The 23,449-nt window shown below is 41.4% G+C and overlaps 1 pseudogene; it reads right to left on the bottom strand.

Annotated features, from left to right (window-relative positions):
* Positions 1 to 1,948: 1,948 nt before the first annotated feature.
* On the bottom strand, positions 1,949 to 5,318 carry LOC136488998 (uncharacterized; annotated as a pseudogene).
* Positions 5,319 to 23,449: the final 18,131 nt, after the last annotated feature.

Here is a 23,449-nt window from a genome sequence, read left to right as displayed (position 1 = left end):
TATAATCAACATTTCATGCGATAATGTATAAGAGAGATGAAATTTCATATGCCCATGTTCATGAATACTTGGATGATGCTTGTTCTCATGAAATGCAAGTGCCAAATGCCATGCTTAACACTGGGGTGTTATAGACAAGCTCTGTTCTTGATCTTCCTTAGTAATGCTACTTATGCATAGATCCAAAGTTAATTATGCTCTAGATGAGAGTGTATATACTTGGGTGTACAAAAGACTTAGTAATTAAGGAATGATTTAGGAATCTTTTGCTGCCTAGCCATACTACATTTCATGAGTCTCTATTTCTATCTATGGAATTACTATCAATGCTTCACACTTATCATTTATTTATCATTTGACTTACCCCTGCCATAGCATGAGAGTGGTTTTACCATAAGTATACATATTTGTCAATATCTCTATGCCAACAATCCCATAGCTCCTCCTTGTGGATAAAATATAAATAATGATACTCGGTATACTCCCGGGTGAAATGCTACAATGGTATATTATTTGTGCGCTTGCGGATACTTTAACATATATAATTTTCTCTGAGTTTACAAGTGTCATTTATAATTACCAACAACACATTTTTGGCATCATGCTAGGGATGACAACTTAGTAGAGTGATGCTAAGAAATGTCAATAGACACCTTACAACTGTTGTGAACATCTCTATTTATAGCACCTAGGAGCTAGGAGGGTATTTGTATGTAGTCAGAGAGTTGGTGGAGCAAACTTGGGCGTCGGGCGACGTTTCTAGGCGTTGGCCGACCATGGGATGCACCACCTCTTGATCATAGGGCCTTGGTTAGCCCCTAAAGGCATTTACTCACTACAAGGTTTTACCCCTGATGTAATGGCCTAAAAGCGTTGCAATATACCAAAAATGGTTGCGATAGACAAAATTGCAACACTTTTTTTGTTGGCAGGCGTTGCCATAGTACCGTGGCAAAAGGTTTTTCCAACAACTCATTTTGGTGTTGCAATAGGTTTTCCCCTATTGCAACACCAAGGAGTGTTGTTGTAACGCCATGTAGTGTTGCAACCCATAGTATAGGCAACCATCGTGGATGTTGCAATAGTTACTATTGCAACACACCTGGTGTTGCCAGAAATACCTATTGCCACATACCCAAAGTGTGGCAATAGGTGCACTAGCAACGATATTGGGTGTTGCAATAGACCTTATTGCCACGCATCAATAGCATTGCAATAGATGGACCCTCTATTGCCACGCTATCTTGGTGGTTGCTATAGGTGGAACCGTCTATTGCCACGATAAATATTTGGTTGCTAGAGGTAGCCTCTCTATTGCAATGATCAATACTGGTTGCTATAGGTGGAACCGTCTATTGCCACGATAAATATTTGGTTGCTAGAGGTAGCCTCTCTATTGCAACAGTAAACATTGTGGTTGCTATAGGTGCCTCCGTCTATTGCCACGATAAATGTTTGGTTGCTAGAGGTTGCCTCTCTATTGCAACGATCAATACTAGTTGCTATTGTTGGACCCTCTATTGCCACACTAACTATTGTGTTGCTACAGTTTGGAGACTCTATTGCAATGCTCACTATTCCATTGGTATGATGTTTTTTGCAACACCGTTTGTTTGTTGCTATATCATATATTACAACGCCAAATTCTTTTGTCGATAGTCTATATTGCAAAGCTCTGTTTGCTTCAAACAATAATTGCATGCCGAACAATATATGATGAAAGAAGCATTTAGACATCCATTAATCCAAAATATGCTTTGTTCGTACAACTCATTAATGAAACCACATCCAATGTCAAACTTAGCTGATAACACACGCACAACAACTGAAACACATAAGGTATCTGACACACAGTAGCTACTTTGAATAGTTCAAAATGTAATAGCTATGTGTAGCACTATAGCAAAGGTTGGCTTGACATTGACCATCCATCAGTTGTGCGCTCCACTCAAACTCTATCTTGCTCCTGAAACAATCATTAACATTGGTATATTCAGCAAATAGAAAGTTAGTATTAAGCTAAGTATCATTTCACTTTACAGTAACAGGAACTAGCCAACTGAATCTGATTCAAAAATATTCACAGGTAGTGGAGTCAAAAATCACCTGTGCTTTGCTAGCTTGTTGATTCCTTTTGGATAATGCTCATTTCTTAGCCACAGCATCCCTCAGTGCTTTAGTAGTAGTAAAACTAAATGTCATATCCCCTCCTTTGTTTTGGCCAGTTTGAGTCTTATTCGCAGCACTATTTCTAGTTGTGCGACCATTACTTGTACCTGCCGCTGTTGTAGCTTCGAGTTGTGTTTGTGGTGGGATGCTATCTTGGTTTTCCTGCAAATCAATAGATGGAGGGAAAATTATGCCTAATACTAAGGACTATCACATGACAACATTAAACACTCTTCAGTTCTCAAACTACATGCTACTGTGATATTTCTTCACTTCCTGTATTTCCATTTTCTTCATCCATGTTTGTTGTAGCAGCAACCTCTGCATTTTGTCCCCCATCTTTGTTAGCCTACATTTCAATTTTGGTAAAAAAATCATGAATGGAGTTTGAAACTACGAAAATGATGCATGGTTTGTAGCCGACTATTACCTATTGTATTGATGCTTGTACATGTGTTGCTTACATCATTGCCATAAACAATTGCCTAAGAGCTTCTCTATCGGCCTCCCTTGCCTTCATCATTTGTTCCATCTGACGCCTATGTTCTTCCCTTTTGGCTTCCCTTTCAGCCTCTTGAGATTCTAATCTCTCTTGTAGCTTTGAAAATGCTTCGGCTAGTGCCGATTCCTGACGCACTTGGTACTGGTAATCCTCAGACAGTAGTTGCCTTCTAGTTGGGTATTTTGCCAAGTATCCATTAGCATAGATCTTGGTTGATTTGTAGTTTCTTGTTTCCTGGTAGGCTGACTGGAAAATCTGATTTTGCTCCACGTCTGAGATGATGAGTGCTTCTCCATCTGTTTCCCTCTCCAAAATTTTGCTGCATGCATTATCCTAACAAAGGAGGACAGTTGAAGTAGTTAATTGAAAATGATTTTGTAGGCGGTCACTTTGCATCAGTTAATAAGGTTTGTACAAACTATTATATACTCACATAGACATCCCAAGATTCTTGACTTGTCCATTGCCCATTCTTACTATGCGTGATCATGAAAAGGTCCAAATCATTTGGCTCATCACCCGTTATTGGGTCCCTCTAATTAGGCACGAATGTAACAAATTAGTGATATTTCAAAAGGTAAGGAAGCATGGTCATGTGCTTCTAAAGTTATTACCTTCTCAAAGCCACACTGAGAAAAAGTCTTTGATCCTGCCCGATGGTGTACCTTTACATTCTGCCGATTCCGAGAATTCTTGCAACTAACCCTCTACACAAGGAGTTGATTATAAAAAAATATTGCAATGTACCAAAACATAGCCTTTATTTCATCAAGTGCCAATGGCAAGAATAAAGTAAAGGTCATCAAACCTGAACACTTGTCTTGCCAAAATACAAAACCAGATAGTGCCATTCAACAATGTCCAACTCTTCTGGCTTATGTCTCATTCTCTCCTCATAGGTGGTGTACGCCCTATACGTAGCACTTAATGTTGCTCTCCATCCTTTGTAACGCTCATTAGCGATGGTCCATATTTTTTTCCTGTTTTCTTCGTTATTCTCAATGTCCCACTTATGTTGTTCAACATATAAAACATAAATTCTAGGTCACTTCTTAACTAATTTGGTAACAAAATAGTGTATGCTAGCAAAAACAAATCAGAAACTTACCATCATATCAGATACTATTGAATATTTGACATCTTGGTGGATATCCTTCCATGTTCTCACCCCAATGAGTGGTGCTTTTTTCCTTGTGTACACTACTATTTCATTAGTAAATGTGCGTGCGTTCTCACCTACAGCTCCTCCGCGTGTAGAGAATTGGACTTTAAGCTTCTGACTGCCCTGCTTGGATCTCTTGTGGCTGGTTGCCAATCCTTTCACAGTACCTCATGCCTTCCTCTTTTGAGAGTCTTGTCCATCGAAACAATATACAGTGCAAGAGATTAAACAAAATCATTTACATAGGGAAAACTGAACTGAACATCAAAATAAAATCACAATAAACATCACTTACTATCTCCCTGTGTTTTCTCACACCGAGCATGTGATGGCTGGTTCAGAGGTGGTGTTGGATTGCTATCTTGACTTGAATTTAGTAAATCTATCTGATTTGTAGGGTTGTCATATGCACCTGCAGACAATAGGTCACAAGTGTAAACTATAAATGTATTGCGAAGGACTAATAATAAGTTGGTTGACATTTTGGGAAAAGAAGGTATATATTACTAATTTGATCTAGTTGTCCTTGCACCCTTAACCATTCTTTGTAAGTCTTGTCTGTGTCATCCCTATATATATCTTCAAAATCTGCGAAAGACATGCTGCTATTAGTGATCTGGCCATTGCAATATAATATAATATAACAATTCATAATAGGGCAGCAACATAACTTACCCATGCCTTGGCCCTGTCTATGCATATTATTAAGCCACACCTTGTAATCATCAAGTGACTCATCTATGGAATGTTCACTATTTGATGCCACAGTTCTTGGCAATTTAATGGGTGTTATGTCCACAATTCGCTTTGTTATTTGATCCCTTGACAATACTAATCTGACCTCCCTCTCCTCTGCATTACTTGATATCATTGCATTTGCATCGACATCATATTCGATCTCGTTTAGTGTTGCTACAGAGTTACCACTTCTCCTCTTCTAGTACAAGTAGTCCCTGGTACCATACCCCAAATTTGATTTCATTGTTATTAAGTTACCAAACGTGAGGTCGTCTCTGGCTATTGTATACTGAGCAAATTGTTGTCCCCCGGTGCCCCCTTGCAAGTGAAAGAAATAGTCAATGTTTGTTCCGAGCTGTCACAGAATGTAATGAGAAACATAAGCACACCCCTAAACAATATTTAAAGAAGGAACAACTTGAGAATGGCAAACAATAATGTGTCCTTCATATTATTGAAGCATCTCACTACCGTTTATTGAAGGATCTCACTATTATTGAAGTAATTTGTCGAATTCTAAATCATTGCAGTAGCATCCAGACAGACATTATGTCGTTACCTATCGTTGTCCTGAGTGGAACGTCGGAGGTTTTCATGTGATTGGCTGCCATCACCTCCATCTTCATCAGCAGGAGGTGTCACCGTCCTAGACGAAGGTGTTTGAAAAAGCAACATCGTCGCCCTGGGTCTGGACAATGAAGCAGGTGTTGGCGTGTTGAACGCAGGTGACGCTGATTGAGTCTCCATTGATGCAATCTGCAGTCTAGCTACATTGAAAAGTTTACTACATAGACACACATGTACATGCATTACTCTTTCGTAAGTGAAAAGTGAATAGATCAATGGCCCTAGGGTTGCTGTAACTCTGATGAAGAGGAAGTTCGGGAGTCCTTGAGGTTTGAGCACCGACGGTGGGGAGGCACGTCGTGGCGGCCTCTGGGTGCGGGCTGTCCTGCACCGGCACCCCTCCAATGATGACGCAACGGCGAAGACAAGCGGCGGCGGCGGGTGCAGATTGGGAACCGAGTTGGAGGAGGGAAAGGAAAGAATTGGAGGAGATGGGGAGAATAATGAGGAAGTGGGGAGGTTAAGATTCGTTTTGTTCGCATAATGGGTGGGGTATTAGGCGGTAAATGCCTACATGTGGGCACCAAGCCAATTTTTGGAAAAAATTACAAAAAAATAAGTGGAAAAAGGGTGTGCCACTAACATGAGGGACCCACTTGTCGGCGCCGGGTTCATGATGTTCATCTTTTTTGTTTTGATTCATTGTAAAATGTTAAACGTGTTTAGATTTCGCATTTGCTGTCCAAATCAGGTGATTCTTTTTCTAATTTCTTGGAAAACTTTTTCCTTTCACGTGGTTTTATTTGCATTGTGTTACTCGACCCCTTGTATTAACATATTGTCATTTGCTTTACTATTTACGTACTCTACAATGAACAGACCTTTTTCGAATGTGTCCAAGGTACCAGGGGCTTATGAATAGGCAAGTTGGAATCTTGTTTGATCAAATGTGTATCATATAGGTGTATCATATATATGGCATATCATCTAGGTGTATCATGTTCAATGTCACCTTCTTTGCCTTGAGGTGATTTCATGTGGGAGCTAAGACAATGTTTCAGTGCAAATTGGTAATCGATGTCCTCAAGGATAGGATTTATCGCACAAACCACCTTTTTGCAGCATGACATCTTTACCTAGGTTTGGGTTCATGACACCAAGATACACTTATCTTTGTATTTGTATTTGCGATAAACCAAGCTAGTGATATACACTTACCTTTGTATTTGCGATAGCATCCACTCCCTCATGCACATTGTGTTAGGACTTAAGAAAATATATATTGGAATTGTATAAACCTAAATTGGCAAAAAAATAGGACTAAAAAACTTGTAAATTAAAAATGAAGGAATATAAATTGAAAGAAAATGCAAAAAAAAATGTGTTGCATCCCTGAATCGAACCGAAACCTACAAGTTCCAGAGGAGCGGACAAACCATTGAGCTATCACCTGATTTTGGTAAGTTTGACGGAATTTATTCCTTTGAGTGATTATCTGTCCCTGCTTTGCGCGTAGGCCCTTCAACTCCCTGGCCACGCTGGTCGCGTGGTTCCCATGAAGAGCCGCCATTTTACCCGGTCCTTGGACTGGTCGCGGCCCTTCAGCTCCCCACGAAGAGACACCGTGTTTACCTAGGAGTCCATTGGCTGCTCGTGCCGGTTCCCAACGCAGGCGCGCTCCGTCTTCTGAGGGGTGCGAGTTATTGCACCGTCAGTTCCACCCACTGACATGCCTATATAAGCCCGATCCCCATGCACAGTCGGACGCCATTGCACCACCGCGCGTCAAGAAAGCGAAGCACCCTTCCCACACACACCTCGCCCCAGCCCTCGACCCGCCGCCACAATGCCTCGCCGCTTGAAGACAACATGGGTGATGCTGAACACATCATCCTCACGTCGCCCCCTGACGCCGTCATCAAAATTGGACCTCGAGGTGAACCTTGAGGATGATCCAGACCGTGAGACCGCATCGGAGGAGGAACCGGAACCTCTTCCAGTGGAGGAGGTCGTCTTCAACTCATTGGAGAAAGCTCCAAAGCAGGAGGAGGACTGGTGCCTCCATGCCATCATGCAGAAGGAGACCGACGACTGCATCCTGAAGTGTGTCGTCGAGATCTCCAAGGAGGAGGAGCGCCGCTGCCAGGAGGAGGAGACCGAGTGGCGTCTCGCGATGGACGTAGAACGGCACTGGCGTAGGGCTGAGCGAAGAAGCGCGAAGAGGAGCACCGACAGCAAGGGGACGACACATGCGGCAGCACCGACAATAATTAGTAGCACTAGTGATTAATCTATGTCTTAGGTCGATGTAATAATTTACTGGTGCTAAAAAAACCATGTCGTCGAATCCTTTGTTTGATCATCGTCACCTTGGGTTGATACTTGCATTGCATGACCTCGTTTTATTTGCTTACATATTGGATGTTGCATTGTATGACCTCGTTTTGCTTACATCATCCCTTGGATTGTATGTGGTGATGCATCTTGGTCGTTGACTCGTTGTCACAAAGACCATAGTATATGATATGCTATGTACCGGAGATCGAGGGCGGCAATAGGACTATTGCTCTTCTAGATAATACCATGTTGCAGCATGTCTGTCACTTGACGCTCAATCTCAGTTTTCAATATTGGAGCATAGCGATACGGCCTTATGAAGACTGGGTTGGCACCTTCAATAAGTGGAATAGAGTGATCTTCATAATTAAAGTTATCGTCATGTTTTGCTGCGTCACCGTGTCCACCATCTACCCCTTTGAATGCATGTACATGTATGCCTATGTCAACGTGTTACACATACATCTCCCTGTCTCCTCATCTCCTCCGCTTGTTCTTCGGCAGTTCCCAAGGCACCGGCAGTGGGGAATTAAGACCGAGCTGTCATGTCCACCATCTACCCCTTTGAATGCATGTACACATACATCTCCCTGTCTCCTCGTCTCCTCCACTTGTTCTTCAGTAGTTCCCAAGGCACCGGGCACGCTATGTTGCTTTGGATTTGTGGAAGTGGGCGAGATTTCATCGTGTCATGCATGTGTTAGCTCCTGGGTAACCTACAAATGTGTGTGTTGGTGCTGTTTTTTGTCACGTCTACGTCAGCTCCTAGCTGACCAGCAAGTATTTGTCGTTCATTCTTGCGCTGGCTCCAGGCCAGCCTGCAAAAGTGCAAGTATTTGTTGCATGGAACATTGTAAATATCAGTCAATTTCCATTCTGTTTGTGCAGAGCCGAGTGCGTTTCAAGCCGTGTCGATCCGTGAGACGCCGGGCCAGGTGATCTTTTTTTTTAACACCTGTTGCCAACTAAAATTTACCCAAAAAATTGGGCTTCGGATCACAAATTCTCGTACATAGCGCGCCTATGCCAGAGGGGCCATCCACGAGAACAACATGGGCCCTACAAGCAGCGTAGCACATGGATGCAATTTTTTATGTGTGACACAGAGTTCTCCTATTCTAGTTCAGTTGAAACCCTTGCATCATCGATGCTGCCTCCTCTCGCGACGTTTGGTGCTGAGCATCGCCGTCGATCCAGTGCCCGTCTAACTCCTCCGCTTGTTCAACTACTCCTCCGCCCATCCACTATGGTTGGTGCGTCTTGTCATTACAGAATAATGTTAGGTGATGATAGGAGTTGGAAGCGCTTGCCTCGTTCTTCAATTGAGTGGTAGGAGAATCTCTAAAATTTTCTGGACATCACATTTGGTGGCACATCGAGAGGTGGAACTGCTGCGTGTCCATGTCCAAGATGTGTATGCTTGGCATACAGACCGCGGCCTCTGGTTTAGCTTCATTTGCTTCATAGAGGGTTTGATGAAAGCTTTATCAAGGAAGGGGAAGGTTCAGATGTGGGAATTTACAACGAAGACGCACCAGCAGCTGATGTAGAAGTACACAATGACACACCACCACCAGCTGATGTAGAAGTAGACAACGAATCCGCACCACATGAAGTTGGAGTAGACAACGAAGAAGGCACACCGAGTGATGACGACCGTGGTGTCACTAATTTGGTTAGATCCCTAATCAGAGGTGCTATACATGGAGAGATGAGAGATACTAATGACAATGAATAGCCGAATGAACATGCAAAGATATTCTTCAAATTATTACAGGAGGCAGAAAAGAAATTGTATCTAGGTTGCGAGGATGCTACTAAGGTCTCTTTTATTGTGGAACTTTTCTAGGTTAAGTGCTTGTACGGTATTAGTAACAGAGCATTGGAGGGGTACTTAATCTGTTCACAAGGTTTTTTCCTAAAGGCCACTGTGTCCCGGACACAATGGAGAAAGTGCAAAGGGTGGTTCGAGATCTAGGTTTGGACTATGTAAAGATACACGCCTGTGAGAAGGATTGTGTGTTATTTTGGAAGGAAAACGCAAATCTGGATACATGCCCCAAATGTGGCGAGTCTTGGTGGAAAATGACTGACGACGGTGCTCACAAGGACGTTGTGGATGGTGATGCTGATACAACAAACAAGAAGTGTGTCCCACATAAAATCCTATGGTACTTTCCTCTTACTCCTCAGCTACGAAGATTATATATGACAGAGAGCACATCATCACAAATGCGATGGCATAAGGAAGAATCGGTCGATGATGGCAAAATGCGTCACCCTGCTGACTCGAAGGCTTGGAAGCATGTGGATAACAATTATGGTTGGTTTGCAAAGGAAGCTCATAATATTAGGCTGGGTCTTGCTTCTGATGGCTTCAACCCCTTTGTCATGGAAAATGTTACATACACCACATGGCCTGTTATCCTCATCCCTTACAATTTTCCACCTTGGTTGTTTGAGAAACAACCTTATTGGATTATGTCGATGTTGATTCCTAGTCCAAAATCTCTTGGAATGAATATTGATGTCTATTTGAGGCCCCTCATTGATGAACTGAAGGATCTTTGGGAATAGGGAATTGATACATGGGATGACAAGGTAAAGAAGAATTTTAATCTACATGATATTCTGCTTTGGACAATTAATGACTTTCCTACATATGGGATGCTTTCTGGTTGGAGCACAAAAGGAAAATTTGCATGTCCATACTGCCACAAGGATACAGATTATTTGTTGTTGAGATTTGGAAAAAAGCACTGCTACATGGGACATCGTCGTTTTTTTGTTGTCGGACCATCCTTGGCGCATGAACAAGATGAGCTTCAACAATGAGGTGGAAACCAGGGAGGCTCCAGTACCACTGTCTAGTCAACAGGTATTGGACCAGTATGAAACTTTTGATCAAGTGATATTCGGAAAGGCGACATCAAAAAAGAGGAAGCGTGATGAAGATAAAAGATGGCACAATTGGAGGAAGAAGAGTATTTTTTTTGAGCTCCCTTACTGGTCTTCTTTGCTCATAAGGCATAATTTGGACATGATGCACATTGAGAAAAACATATGCGAGAGCATATTGGGTACTTTGCTTGAAATTGAAGGTAAATGTAAGGACAACGAGAAGACCCGACTTGACATGGAACAGCTAGGGATAAGGTAAGATCAGCACCCTATCATTGACAATGATAATTATACCTTGCCACCAACCTTGTACTTTTTAGATAAGGCTGACAAGAAAAGTTTATGCCAATTTCTACATGGAGCAAAGATGCCTAATGGGTTTAGCTCCAATATAAGGAGATGTGTTGACGCAAATGCATGTAAGGTGTCTGGACTGAAAACACATGACTACCATATTATTCTATAGAAATTGTTACCCTTAGTCTTCAGAAAGATTTTGCCCGAAGAAGTTGTCATGCCATTGATTCAGCTTAGTAGGTTCTTCAGTGCACTTTGTTCGAAGGAGCTGGTGGAAGAAGATCTTGACAAACTTAGCAGTTCAATTAAAGAGACTCTTTGCCGGCTTGAGATGGTATTCCCACCTGCATTTTTTGATATCATGATTCATTTGCCGGTTCATCTAGCTGAAGAGGCTAAACTTGGAGGGCCCGTGTGTTATAGATGGATGTATCTAGTTGAGAGGTATCTACGTACTATTAAAGGCTATGTGAGAAACAAGGTGCACCCAGAAGGTTCAATAGCCGAGGGATACATAGCCGAGGAGTGCCTTACGTTTTGCTCTAGATTCTTGGACGTCGACACCAAGCTGAATCGCGCTGATTGTCATGAAAGTACAACAGTGAATGAGCCGCCATCTGGTTTGAGCGTATTTGGAGGAATGGATTACAAGAGGACAAGACAGACTACCAAGATATTTGGTGCAGATGAGGTTCAGAAGATGAGGCACTACATAATTAGTAACTGCGATGAAGCTAGACCATGGGTCGAGTAAGTTGTAATATACCATCATTAATTAATGCACTTTTTGTTTCTGGCATCAACTAATTAATTAATTGGCTATTTCAATGCAGCGAGCACATGGAAGAACTAAAAAAATAGTATAAGGAATCTTAATAAACGACACGAGGAGCACTTTGTAAGGTAGTTTGAGGGCAAGGTTAGTTCTATTTTTTAATTTTTTATTCCATGTGATGGTTAGAACGATGTACTTATTAACTGGCATTTGTTTTCAAACTGTGTTTGCAGATCACCAAACTATACAAGAAAGGTGAAGCAAGTGAACTTATGTATGCCCTTTCTCAAGGATCGAACCATCGAGCTCATGTGTTCAATAGATGCTACATCAATAACTGGCTATTTCGAACGACTACCATTGAGAGAAACCTCGTCACACAAAACAATGGTGTGCTTGTGAGGGGTGATGGTACTACTGACAACATGACCTGGTATGGAGTGATTAGAATAATGATCTCACTCGAGTTTCCTGCACAAAAAGAAGTTTTATTGTTTCAGTGTGATTGGTATGATGTGTCGGCTGCCAGTACCAGCAGAAGTAGAGGATATAGTAGGGATAAATATGGTGTTATCGATATCGATACTTCCAGGTTCAGATATTCAAATGAACCTTACATTCTGGCAACACAGGCCGAACCGGTGTTTTTTGTCAACCTCGTGAACAAGCCAGGATGGTCTAGTGTTGTTGCGGTGAGACCAAGAAATTTGTTTGCCATGCCAGAAGTAGAAAATGAGGGTGACATGGAAGTCGATCTACTTGATGTGGGAATCCAAGACATGAATCTATTAGGCCCAAATGAGGATTTGTCAAATTGGACAAGACCAGACAAGGAAGGCACAATTGGTGACGCCTCTGTTATTAATCAGGTGCGTGGCAAAGCAGTTCTCGAACCAGATGATGCGGTCTTACTTAATGAGGATGATGATGATGAAGATGACACCTACATTGATGATGGAGTTGTTGCACCAGTTGCAGTAGAAAGCATAGAAGATGATTTCTTTGTTTAAATACTTATCCTTTGTACAACAGTGATGTTTTTTCTAGATTTTTTTAAAACAATCTCATTGTCTGGGATAATGAATAGCTGTAGTTGGTCTTTAAACTGTTATACTCATGTTTGTTTTCTATCATAAGCACAAATATCAGCAAGCTAGACATTTTTTTTTTGTTTTCTGAAATTGTCATGAAAGATGCGAATGGTTATCATCCGTGTTGACATATGAAGTGAATTAGCCATCTTCATCATGTAAACAAGTATTATAAAGGCGGCTAATGTCGAACACACCTTAGTAGCCCAGTGGTAGATGAGTGTATGCTTGTACTTTAGTTCTTGGGATCAAATCCTCTGTGGAACATTTTTTTGTCAATAGAATACATTATTTAGAATTGCGTGGAGCATTTTGTCAATTGCAACCATTTTTGGTATATTGCAACACTTTTAGGCCGTTGCATCAGGGGTAGTCTAATGCGTGGAGCATTTTGTATATTGCAACCAATTTTGTATATTGCAACACTTTTAGGCTGTTGCATCAGCGGTAGCCTATAGCAACACAAAAAAACTGTGCCAATATTAACATGATATTGCGACCATTTAGGATTGTAGTTGCAATAAGTACTTAACAATTGCAACGCCACAAAAATTATTACAACCCCAGAAAACCGTGGCAATAGGAACATGCTATTGCATCCAATCGGAAATCTTGTTGCAATAACCACCCTAGCAATTGCAACACCATGGAACATTATTGCAACCCATAATAACTGTGGCAATAGTTACAAGCAAAAGCAACCAAATCCAATATAGTTGCAATAACACCAAGTAATTGCAACGAAAACCGATACTATTGCAACTCAAAAATGCCATTGCAATAATGCCAACTAATTGCAACACAATTCTTAAATGGTTGCAGTAGCACAAGCCTGTTGCAATGACAAACCACACATATTGCAACAAATTTAGTCTGTTGCATTATAGGCACATATTGCAACCATTTTTTGAAAAGGTTGCAATACGACCCACCTATGGCAACCAAATTAGGGGTGTTGCAATCATGTGGTGTGGCATTAGAGGTAGAACCTTGTAGTGACTTAGATAGCATGTGTGAAGAATTGGTAGGGAAGGCCATGGTTAAGTCAATGGAGCTCCTCCAAGTCAATGACAATTGGCCCATGGATCCACAACAACTCATTCTTGACCATTGATCAAACCGACATTGGATCAACGCTTGTGAAGCTTTGTGGAAGCACTCCCACACATCAGTGATGTGAAAGGGGACAGGGGGCATTTCTATGACTATTTTATTTGAACATGGTTTGTAATAACTCTTAATCGTACTCTGATGTATGACGTTGTATTTGTGAACTGATGTAACACGTGACATGTCTGTTGAATCATGTACGATCTTGGTTGTATGTTGATGGTTAATCGAGACCCTTCGTGGTATTCGATGGGTTACCGGGTTTATATGGGCTCAAGTATGATAGTGTGACCGCTTGTGGGCTGCCATTATACTTGTACTCTTATAAATTGTACGGTTCTGCTGCAGCTGGTATCGGAGCAAGATTCAACATTAATTGCCACTTGTGTATTTAAAACAAAGGTTTTTGTTTTCCAAAACTAGTTTTTTAGAAACTTATAGCTATATATATATAGGTGTTTAAATATAAAGTTTGAATCTAGAGTGTGCCAGTGATCACTTCCTTTATACCCAGTTAAGGATTTCGGGTGGCTAATTGAGTTCTAACTTGGGGGTTTTACTTTCGTTGTCCATACGGCGTGCTATTGTATGGATACCATTCACTTGAGTGGTAATGTATGGATCCAATGCCTCTATGCCCAAGGTAAGTTGATGAGTGGCACGACCGCAAGATGTGAGCGTGTGGTCTAAGGGGAGAGGTAGCTTTGATACTAAAGTATATATGTGTTATATATATATATATATATATATATATATATATATATATATATATATATATATATATATATATATACGGAGGTATTTAATTGTGGGTTAGCTTTGATAAGGCTGTATATGCATATTTATATGTATATATGGACGTATTTACTTTCGGGTAGCTTTGATATGGAAGTGTGTGTGTGTGTATATATATATGGAAGTATTTAGATTGGAACCTAGAGCCTAGATTTTCATTTCTGTATATATAATTGTGGGTTGGGCTGAAATGAAATTCTTGTGCAGGTACGCTAACAGCGAAATGTGTAGCCTGACTAGTTACGTTATATATGAGAGAACACATGTATGCCACCATGTATGCCATTAGAAGTTTAATTCTCCTAAATTTGTGAGGATGTATGGAACGTGCATGCATCATGATAAATCATTATTACATACTTGCATTGTTCCTCCCCTTATAAGTTTCTTATTCGGTTAAGTAACTCTTTTCTATTATAACATTGTTCTCATGAGAGTTGCACCATTTTGTTGGTACAGATGGCAGCATCAGCTGGGAGTGAGACCTTCTTGGAGATGTTTGGTACTCCTGCCTTGCTTTGGAGGGTCCTGCATTTTGTGGGGTATACCGAACCGCCCCTCTATTTCTAGAATGAAGAATACCTAGAGGGACATCCATGGTATGAGGTGCAGCTAACCATACATGCTCGTACCCAAGCACCCTTATGGTAGGAGTGGAAGGCAGATTCTGAAAGGAAAACTCCTTGGGAAGCTGCCCAAGTAGTGGCTTTTGAGGTGTTGAGTCAGATATGTGAGCAGCATGGGGATGAGCTTACTGCCAGTGCCACTGGTACTTTTCCTCGGGTGGATCCATCTATAGTAGTATGGGCACAGCGCAACCGCAATGCGTTGATCCGAGATCGGGATGAGCAGACAGATAAATCTAGTCCCGCTATGTGTGCCATGTTCGCCGTGATGAAGATGTTCTATACTCGTTAGGATACCCAGGACTTCTAGCAGGAGTCCTATACCACTTGCAGGGACAATCTCATGGGAGATGAAGCTGCACAGCATAAACTGAGGAAGCATGTGCGCAAGCACAAAAAGGAAGCAAGTGAGGCTCGTTGGGACTCCGATCAAGCCTATGTAGCATTGGGAAATCTCCACCCTCAGAAGGAATAGGTCGATCAGCAAAGAGCTACCACCCAAGAGGCAAGAGCTAATGATTAGGCTATGCTAGCAGGACTCTGGGAGCAGCTGGAGGCCGCTCGTGCTGAGGCACTCACCACTATGCGCCAGTGGATCCAAGCAAACAACCGTGTAGCAAAGGGCCGCAAAAGAGCGGCTGAGGCAGGTGCCTTAGGATCATCCCAGTCTAGAGCTCTAGTGGTAGCTAGGCCACAGTTTCGTCCACCAGCGCCTAAGTTTAGGCCTCCTCCGCCGAAAGCTCAGGCCAATCACCCCCTAGAAGACATTTCGTAGGGCGTTCACCATTGCCCTACCCAAGGGTAACATAGGCCAAGGCAGCTCAGCAGGACCAAGAAGCAACTAGTCGTGCTTTAACTGCAATTAGCTAGGTCATTGGTCCAAGGAGTGCCCCCATCCCAAGAAGGGTGGCAATCAAAACCAGGGTAATCAGAAATAGGCCAATCCTAAGGCACGTCCTGGATACGTGCATTACACAGCTGTGGAAGAAGTCCCTGAGGGAGAAGTTGTCACCACCGGTATGTTTCTTGTTAACAAACATCCTGCCATTGTTTTATTTGATTCTGGAGCTTCTCATTCATTTATGAGACAAACATTTGCAGCTAAGCATGATCAGAAGATAATTGAGGTAGACAATGGTGGTTATAGTATAAGTTCAGCTAGGCTACTATTTCTACAAATCAAATAGTGAGAGATGTGCTCATCTCTATACAAGAGAGGGAGTACACTATGGATCTTATAGTATTGCTTGGACTAGCCATAGATGTGATCTTAGGCATGAGTTGGATGAGTGGTCATGGAGTTCTTATTGACACTACCACTAGAACAATTATGTTGAGAGAACCAAAGGGGGTAATGCTTTTCTAGTGCCACTTCCCTAGAGTTTTGATCTTCAAAACATGTCTTGTGCCATCCAAGCCACTACTCTCTGTGATATTCCAGTGGTTTGTGAATTTCTTGATGTATTTCCAGATGAGTTGCTAGGTTTACCGCCTGATAGGGATGTGGAATTTAAGATTGAGTTAGTGCCAGGTACAATACCCATCTCAAGAAGACCCTATAGGATGCCACCAAATGAGTTAGCCGAACTTAAAATCCAGTTACAAGAACTTTTGGACAAAGGTCTCATTTGACCTAGTTCATCTCCATGGGGTTGTCCAACCTTGTTTGTAAAGAAGAAGGACAAATCCTTGTTGATGTGCGTGGACTATAGGCCGCTCAATGCTGTCACCATTAAGAACAAGTATCCTTTGCCTCGTATCAATATTTTGTTTGATCAACTGGCAAAACCAAAGGTATTCTCTAAGATTGACTTGAGATCAGGCTATCATCAGATTAAGATCAAGCCAGAAGATGTACCTAAGATAGCTTTCTCCACTAGGTATGGCTTGTATGAGTATTTAGTCATGTCTTTTGGACTAACAAATGCTCCTGCCTACTTCATGTACTTGATGAATTCGGTATTCATGCCCGAGCTCGATAAGTTTGTGGTTGTGTTTATAGATGATATCTTGAGTTACTCGGAGAATGAAGCAGATCATGCACAGCATCTAAGAGTTGTGTTGTCTATATTAGGAGAGCATCAATTATATGCCAAATTTAGCAAGTGTAAATTTTGGTTGAGCAAAGTACCTTTCTTGGGTCATATCTTATCTGAAAATGGAATATCTGTAGACCCAATTAAAGTACAAGAGGTCATGGATTGGAAGGCCCCGACTTCGGTTCATGAAGTTCGGAGTTTTCTAGGGTTAGCAGGCTACTATCATCATTTCATTCATGACTTTTCCAAAATAGCTAAGCCCATGACTAGACTACTCCAGAAGGATGAAAAGTTCAATTGGACTCCGGAGTGTGAAGCTGCTTTTCACACTTTGCAAACCTTGCTAACTACAGCTCCTGTTTTAGCACAACCTGGCATTGAGAAGCCTTTCGATGTGTTCTGTGATGCATTAGGTACAGGTTTAGGGTGTGTGCTCATGCAAGAAGGTCGAGTTATTCCCTATGCTTCCCGACAATTGCGAAAGCATGAAGTCAACTACCCTACACATGATTTGGAGCTTGTAGCAATTGTTCACGCCTTGAAGATATGGAGACATTACTTGTTGGGAAACGTATGTCACATATACACTGATCATAAGAGTCTCAAATATATCTTTACTCAACCTGAGCTTAACATGAGGCAACGTCGATGGTTAGAGCTAAACAAGGACTATAATTTGAAAGTGCACTACCATCCAGGAAAAGCCAACATTGTAGCAGATGCCTTGAGCTAGAAGTATCATTACAATTCTCTATTGGAGGATAGGTTTAATCTGTTACATCCTATGGTGCTGCACAATATCACCGTCAGTTGTTCACTTGAAAGTAAAATCATCGAACTACAAAAGACAGATGTGGGTATATTTCACATCAAGAGAAAGATGAAAGGACAGAAGACCAAACATTTTAGGTTGGATGAAAGAGGTGCGCTATGGTTCGAGGACCGACTTGTGGTACCAAAAAATCGAGGGTATTGTATTACGTTCAAAATCGAGAAGTGTTTTTCTTAATGGTATTATGCACATGCTTGAGTACTCTGTGATAGTTGTTGTGGATATGGAGGGAAAGACATGGAGGACAATTTGTAAACCACGTGGTGTTGAAATGTCCATCCATCAAGCTCAGGGTCACCTGTGTGTGTTTTGTGCTGATTTTCACAATATGTCTGGCTTTGAGTGTGGATACTTGAAGACTATGGTACTGATAACTGGAGATTGAAGCATGTTGTGGACACGGAGGAACTATTTGGACACATGAATATTAAAGTTGGTTTTGAGCTTTGTGATGCGGAGTACAGAGTGATTACAGTTCACCTAGAATGGAATTTCATTTTCCTTGTTGGGAAGGATAGAACACTGATTGCATATGACATGGACCGTTGAAAGGTTCATGTCATCCATGCCCGTGTCATCCGCTTTTGTAGATCAAGAGGGCGTTTCCATATTAATAGGCCTTACTATCTTCCTTATGTTTCCTTGTCCATGGAGTCATTAGCAGAGCAGTAAAGGTGCATTTGTTGTATTTCGTTGTCATGACAGTCTTTGTTCAAGTAGGGAGTTGTTTTCATTCTATGTATGTATAGGCCAATTTTGGCTTGTTAACTAAAGGAATGATATGTTCAATATTATTAATAGTGCTACTTTGTTCAGGTTGTGGATCAAAGATAAAGAAGAGGGGTTCCATGGTGCAGTGGCTACCAATCTGAAGGATGCACTAATTATATTGATTTTGCCTTGCAAGCAGGAGTGCCACATAGAAGGAGCACAACTACGTCGTTTCATTATGTAAGTTTGTATAGATCAGTACCTTTAGTATGTTCTATGTACCGCATGTGTTTGGATATTAGTTGAGAAAGATGTTATGGTAGCGTCCATTGTTATTGTAAAAAGTACTCTTGTTTGTGAACATGATTTCTAGATGCAATGATTATACATCTATATGCTTTGTGTTCATGAAACTATTAAGGGCCCAGCTGAATTAGTAACTATTGTGAAACTGGATGAAATTCTGTCACCGTCGGATGTAAGCGTCGTTCATTGTTTTCTTATCACCACCACCGGTGGTGGTTCAAACGTCCAATACCATCGCTATACGTATGATGCGGCAGGGATCAAAAGTATATCACCATCAAATCGTTTAGTAACCCGACACCGACTAAATGATCATCAAAGGCGGATCGTGGTGCAAGGCGACGGTGACCATGACCTTTGTACTAGTGATTTATACGCTGAAGCGATGGTGGTGTTAACCTCTACATAAACGTCTCGGCCGTCGAAGGGACACCGCCCGCACCATAGACAGTCGAATCAAAGTACAAGGCAACGGTATTGGTGACCACTACACAGGCGGTTGATGTGCCCACACAACAGTTTTGAAAGCCTCGACACAGGCGGATAATTTGTCAATGCGGCGGTGTTAGTGTATAACCACAGCCAGGTTGTTCTCCAATACGACGGAAGTAAGGACCTTCTCACGGACGGATAATAAGCCAATACGGTGGTGTAGTGTACACCACAGTCGGTCTCAGATCCTGACGGTGATGGCTATGACTATCACTGTCGACAGCTTACTGCCGAGGCCAAAATTAGACTGTGATAGGGGTTACGACGTGGCTATGAAAGGTCTGAGTGTAGTAGTGGGGCGCCTAGGGGACTAGGGGAGAGAGCAGGGAGGGAGCAAAGGGAGAGGAGAGAGAGAAGGTCGTCTAAATATTTTGGTGTGGGATTGAAGCTGAAGCACTAGAAGCTAAGTAGAACTGCTTTTGATGTAAGCGACTCCATGTAATTTTAGACATAGGATCAAAGATCGGACGGTAAATACAATTTTGGGTGAGGTGGCACTCCTTATTGGCCTAGAAGCTGTGCAGCACTTCTAAAGAGTAATGTACCAAAACTATGTTTCTTTTGTTAAGAATTTTGATAGACTCTGAATGTGGTGTTATGAACTAAGTTCTGAACAAATGTATTCTAAACTTAAGTACCTTTTTCTTAATGTGCTGTGAACTTGTGGTGAACCATGTGGTGTATTATTTCTTGCAATTGAGATTCTAGATGAAGGCTACTTAGATGTGTGTTATATGAGTAGGACATGTTGATTATATGCCCAAGAAGCAATCATGATCCATTAGAACGCTAATGGGCCTTTAGGGTAAAGCCCATTAGCGAGGGTCTATATATACGAAGGGTCAAGGGGCTAGTGCTGGCTGACACTCCCCACGACCTAGTCGCCGCCGCCACTTTTCTCCCTAGGGTTGTGAGTGTTCAAGCCACCACCATCGTCCTTCCTCTCGCTGCGCGCGCGGTGCTAGTACATCGGTGTCACGGCGTTTCATCCTAGGACAAGTGGATACTGTGGCGACGTTGCTGCTATTGCTGTGGCGTTGATCAGCGACAAACATGAGGTGCAGCCAGTATGTGAGGACGTATGACTACTTCCACTACATCGACGTGCACAATGCTGGGCTACTCCAACTCTTCTTCTGCTACGCAGCGCGTCTAGTGGTAACGATCCATGATCCTCTACCCACACATTATCACTACTATAGAAAGTTTTATTACCGCCGGGACTTTCACTAACAGTTTGGAGACAACAGGCGGTGATAATTATCACCGCCGGCTGAGGGCCTGAGAAGCCCCTTTTGGGTGGTCCACCGGTAGTGATAAACATTTTCACCGCTGGCCTGGCATATGATCTGGCAGTGGACATATAAGTACCGGCATTCTCCACCGCATCGTGCGTCCGACCGGCGGTAGAACATAAAATATCACCGACGGTTCGTAACCGGCGGTGATGGACACCGACTATCGTCAATGACTTTTACCAACGAGGGACAAAACCGTCGATGAAAGGGGGTCTGGAACCAACTGTGATGAACTTTTTGTAGTGGTGTATCTTGGTTGAACGTGGTAGATATGCTAGCGTGGTTTGGGCATACTCGTTTCCCTATAGGACACCAGGACCAACATACGAACCGGGGCTTGGGCAAAGTGCGGTCAATGGACAACTTGGCCCAAGGGTCCGCCTCAGCCAGGGAATGGCCGTGGCAAGGACCCTTTCAATTTGGCCTTTTCATGTTAACTCTTGTAGTAGTACCGCCTCTACATAAAAATTGTAAGTCATTTTAGTTTTATCCTAAATCAAGTTCCGTAATTTTGACCAAATTTAATTACAGAAAAACACACAAAGATATTCAACATCAAACAAGGTTTCTTGTATACACCATACAATATATTTTGATAATACATTTATTTGATATTGTAGATGTTAATATGTTTTTCGATAAACTTAGTTAAAAATAGAGAAGTTTGACTAGGACTACACTAATAAAACGATTTAAATGGGCGTGGAGTACTACATTCGGCCTGTAATGTATCCATGAAGCCATCACGTGCTTTCTTCTTGTGCAGTTTCCTGCTTGCCCCGACAAGACCTTAGATTTCATCACGAGGGGATGCTGCTGATCAGCGAACTATTTGACCTAGTAGTTACCAAGAACTACTTGACCTCGACTTTTGCATCATGAGCGTACTACTAGTAGTTGTGGATCGAGTCATTTTGACTGGATTTGTCCTTTTTTTTATTGCCAAATAAATCTGTGAATCTCAAGATCGATCAAGCCTCTCGTTAATCGTGTTTGTTTAGTTTAGTTTACCATTTTCAATTCGGTGTGCGGATACTGCTGTGTCAAATGATGCTGTACGCGTGAAGCAACTTGCCAAATTGATCTGCCAGTCAACTTAACTGTGCATTCGTAGGAGTATCTCTCATAGGGTTTCGAAAACTTACTGCTGCCAATGTCGTGATGACTTCAGAAGCACCTTAATATTTGTTTCTTCCCGTAATTTTGGTAATTAAGTGATGTCAAGTAGAAATTAAACATCAATTGTAAAGCTATATCGGTGGCATTCTAATTTTTTTAGATTTTTTTAAAAAACTTTGACTGACTTTTAACAAAACATATGCATCTACAATACCAAACAAAACATCTGCCAGTCAACTTAACCATGCATTATCAAGATATTTTATGATGGGTTTGATCAAAGTAATTCATGTTATACCCTCACAAAAAAAATCATGTTATAGCTTGTGACGAATATTTTAGAAACTTAATTGAAGTTAGATAACTTTATTTTAGAACAAATCAAAACGACTTTGGCCCTATTTGGAACGCGGTTTTTTTTCCGTGTTCATATGTTTTTTCCATGAAATTGAACTGATTCTTATAAAATTCCTGTGCAATTCTTGTAAAATTCCTGTGTTCCAGAAAGACCCTTAAATTCTGGTTGCAGGTCATGTCAATATCAAGGCAGAATCGATTTCCATGTGATTCTTGGCCATTGACATCAGTTGTAAACACTACTAGAAAATTGATTTTTAGGGGACACCTATGATTCTTTTACACGTGTTTAGTATAACAAACCGTCCTTATAAATGTCTACCAAGACACAAGATTCTTAACCGCCCTTAGAAATCGATTTTCATGTGTAGTTGACCAAATAAAACAGCCCCTGGAAATCGACCTGCTTTCAGAAGTGGCAAATGTAAACCAACTATATATACCTAGAAATCATATTGCTCGGACGATTTGTTATACCATCTATCCTTGAAAATGACTGGATTTCTAGTGGCAATTGACTTAGTCAACACGCCCATGAAAATAGCTACTGGGCAAATAAATTCATAAATTTTTAAAATAAAGTCAAATGAGGCCTGTTTACAGCCCCGATATACGTTTTAATATTTTAGATTTTAAAATTCAGATTTTCAAAAAAAATTAATGACCTCGGATGGAGAGACACTTTCTATATCCAAGTTATAGTACTTGATAAGATCTAAATGTTTTATTGACTTTTTTTAATTTCATGTCATTTAGTGGTTGAAGTATTCATTATAAGAGCATCTCCAAGAGTTCACAAAACATACTTGATTGTAATTGAATGTGTGTTGTGGTGGTAGGGGGCTCATATGAGGCAAGAGGTCATGGGTAGAATTTTTTCTATTTTTGGTGCAGTTTTATAGTTTATTCTGATTTTTTTTTAAAAAAAATAGGGGTTACCTTGAAAATTAATTTTCAAGAATATTTCTACTAAAGAAAACCATTCTTATAAATGTTTCATTTTTATAATGGGAGTTTCAAAACCTGTTCGTAAAAATTGATTTTGGCATGTCTAAAAATGAATTCATTTGCTAGTTCAGTGATCTCCTGCCCTAAATGCTAATCTAGGAGAAGGTGGAGCCGGCACCTCACTTGTTTCTTTTAGACACTACCAACAAACACCACCTCGCCAAAACCTCTAGCGACTTGTCCCTTTCTCTTCTCCCTCTTTAAATCTCCCTGTCTC

The sequence above is a fragment of the Miscanthus floridulus genome, chromosome 10 (assembly GCF_019320115.1).
Source record: "Miscanthus floridulus cultivar M001 chromosome 10, ASM1932011v1, whole genome shotgun sequence".
In the NCBI taxonomy this organism is placed as follows: Eukaryota; Viridiplantae; Streptophyta; class Magnoliopsida; order Poales; family Poaceae; genus Miscanthus; species Miscanthus floridulus.
Note: the sequence above shows the minus strand (reverse complement) of the source record. Positions and strands in the feature narration are given on the sequence as shown.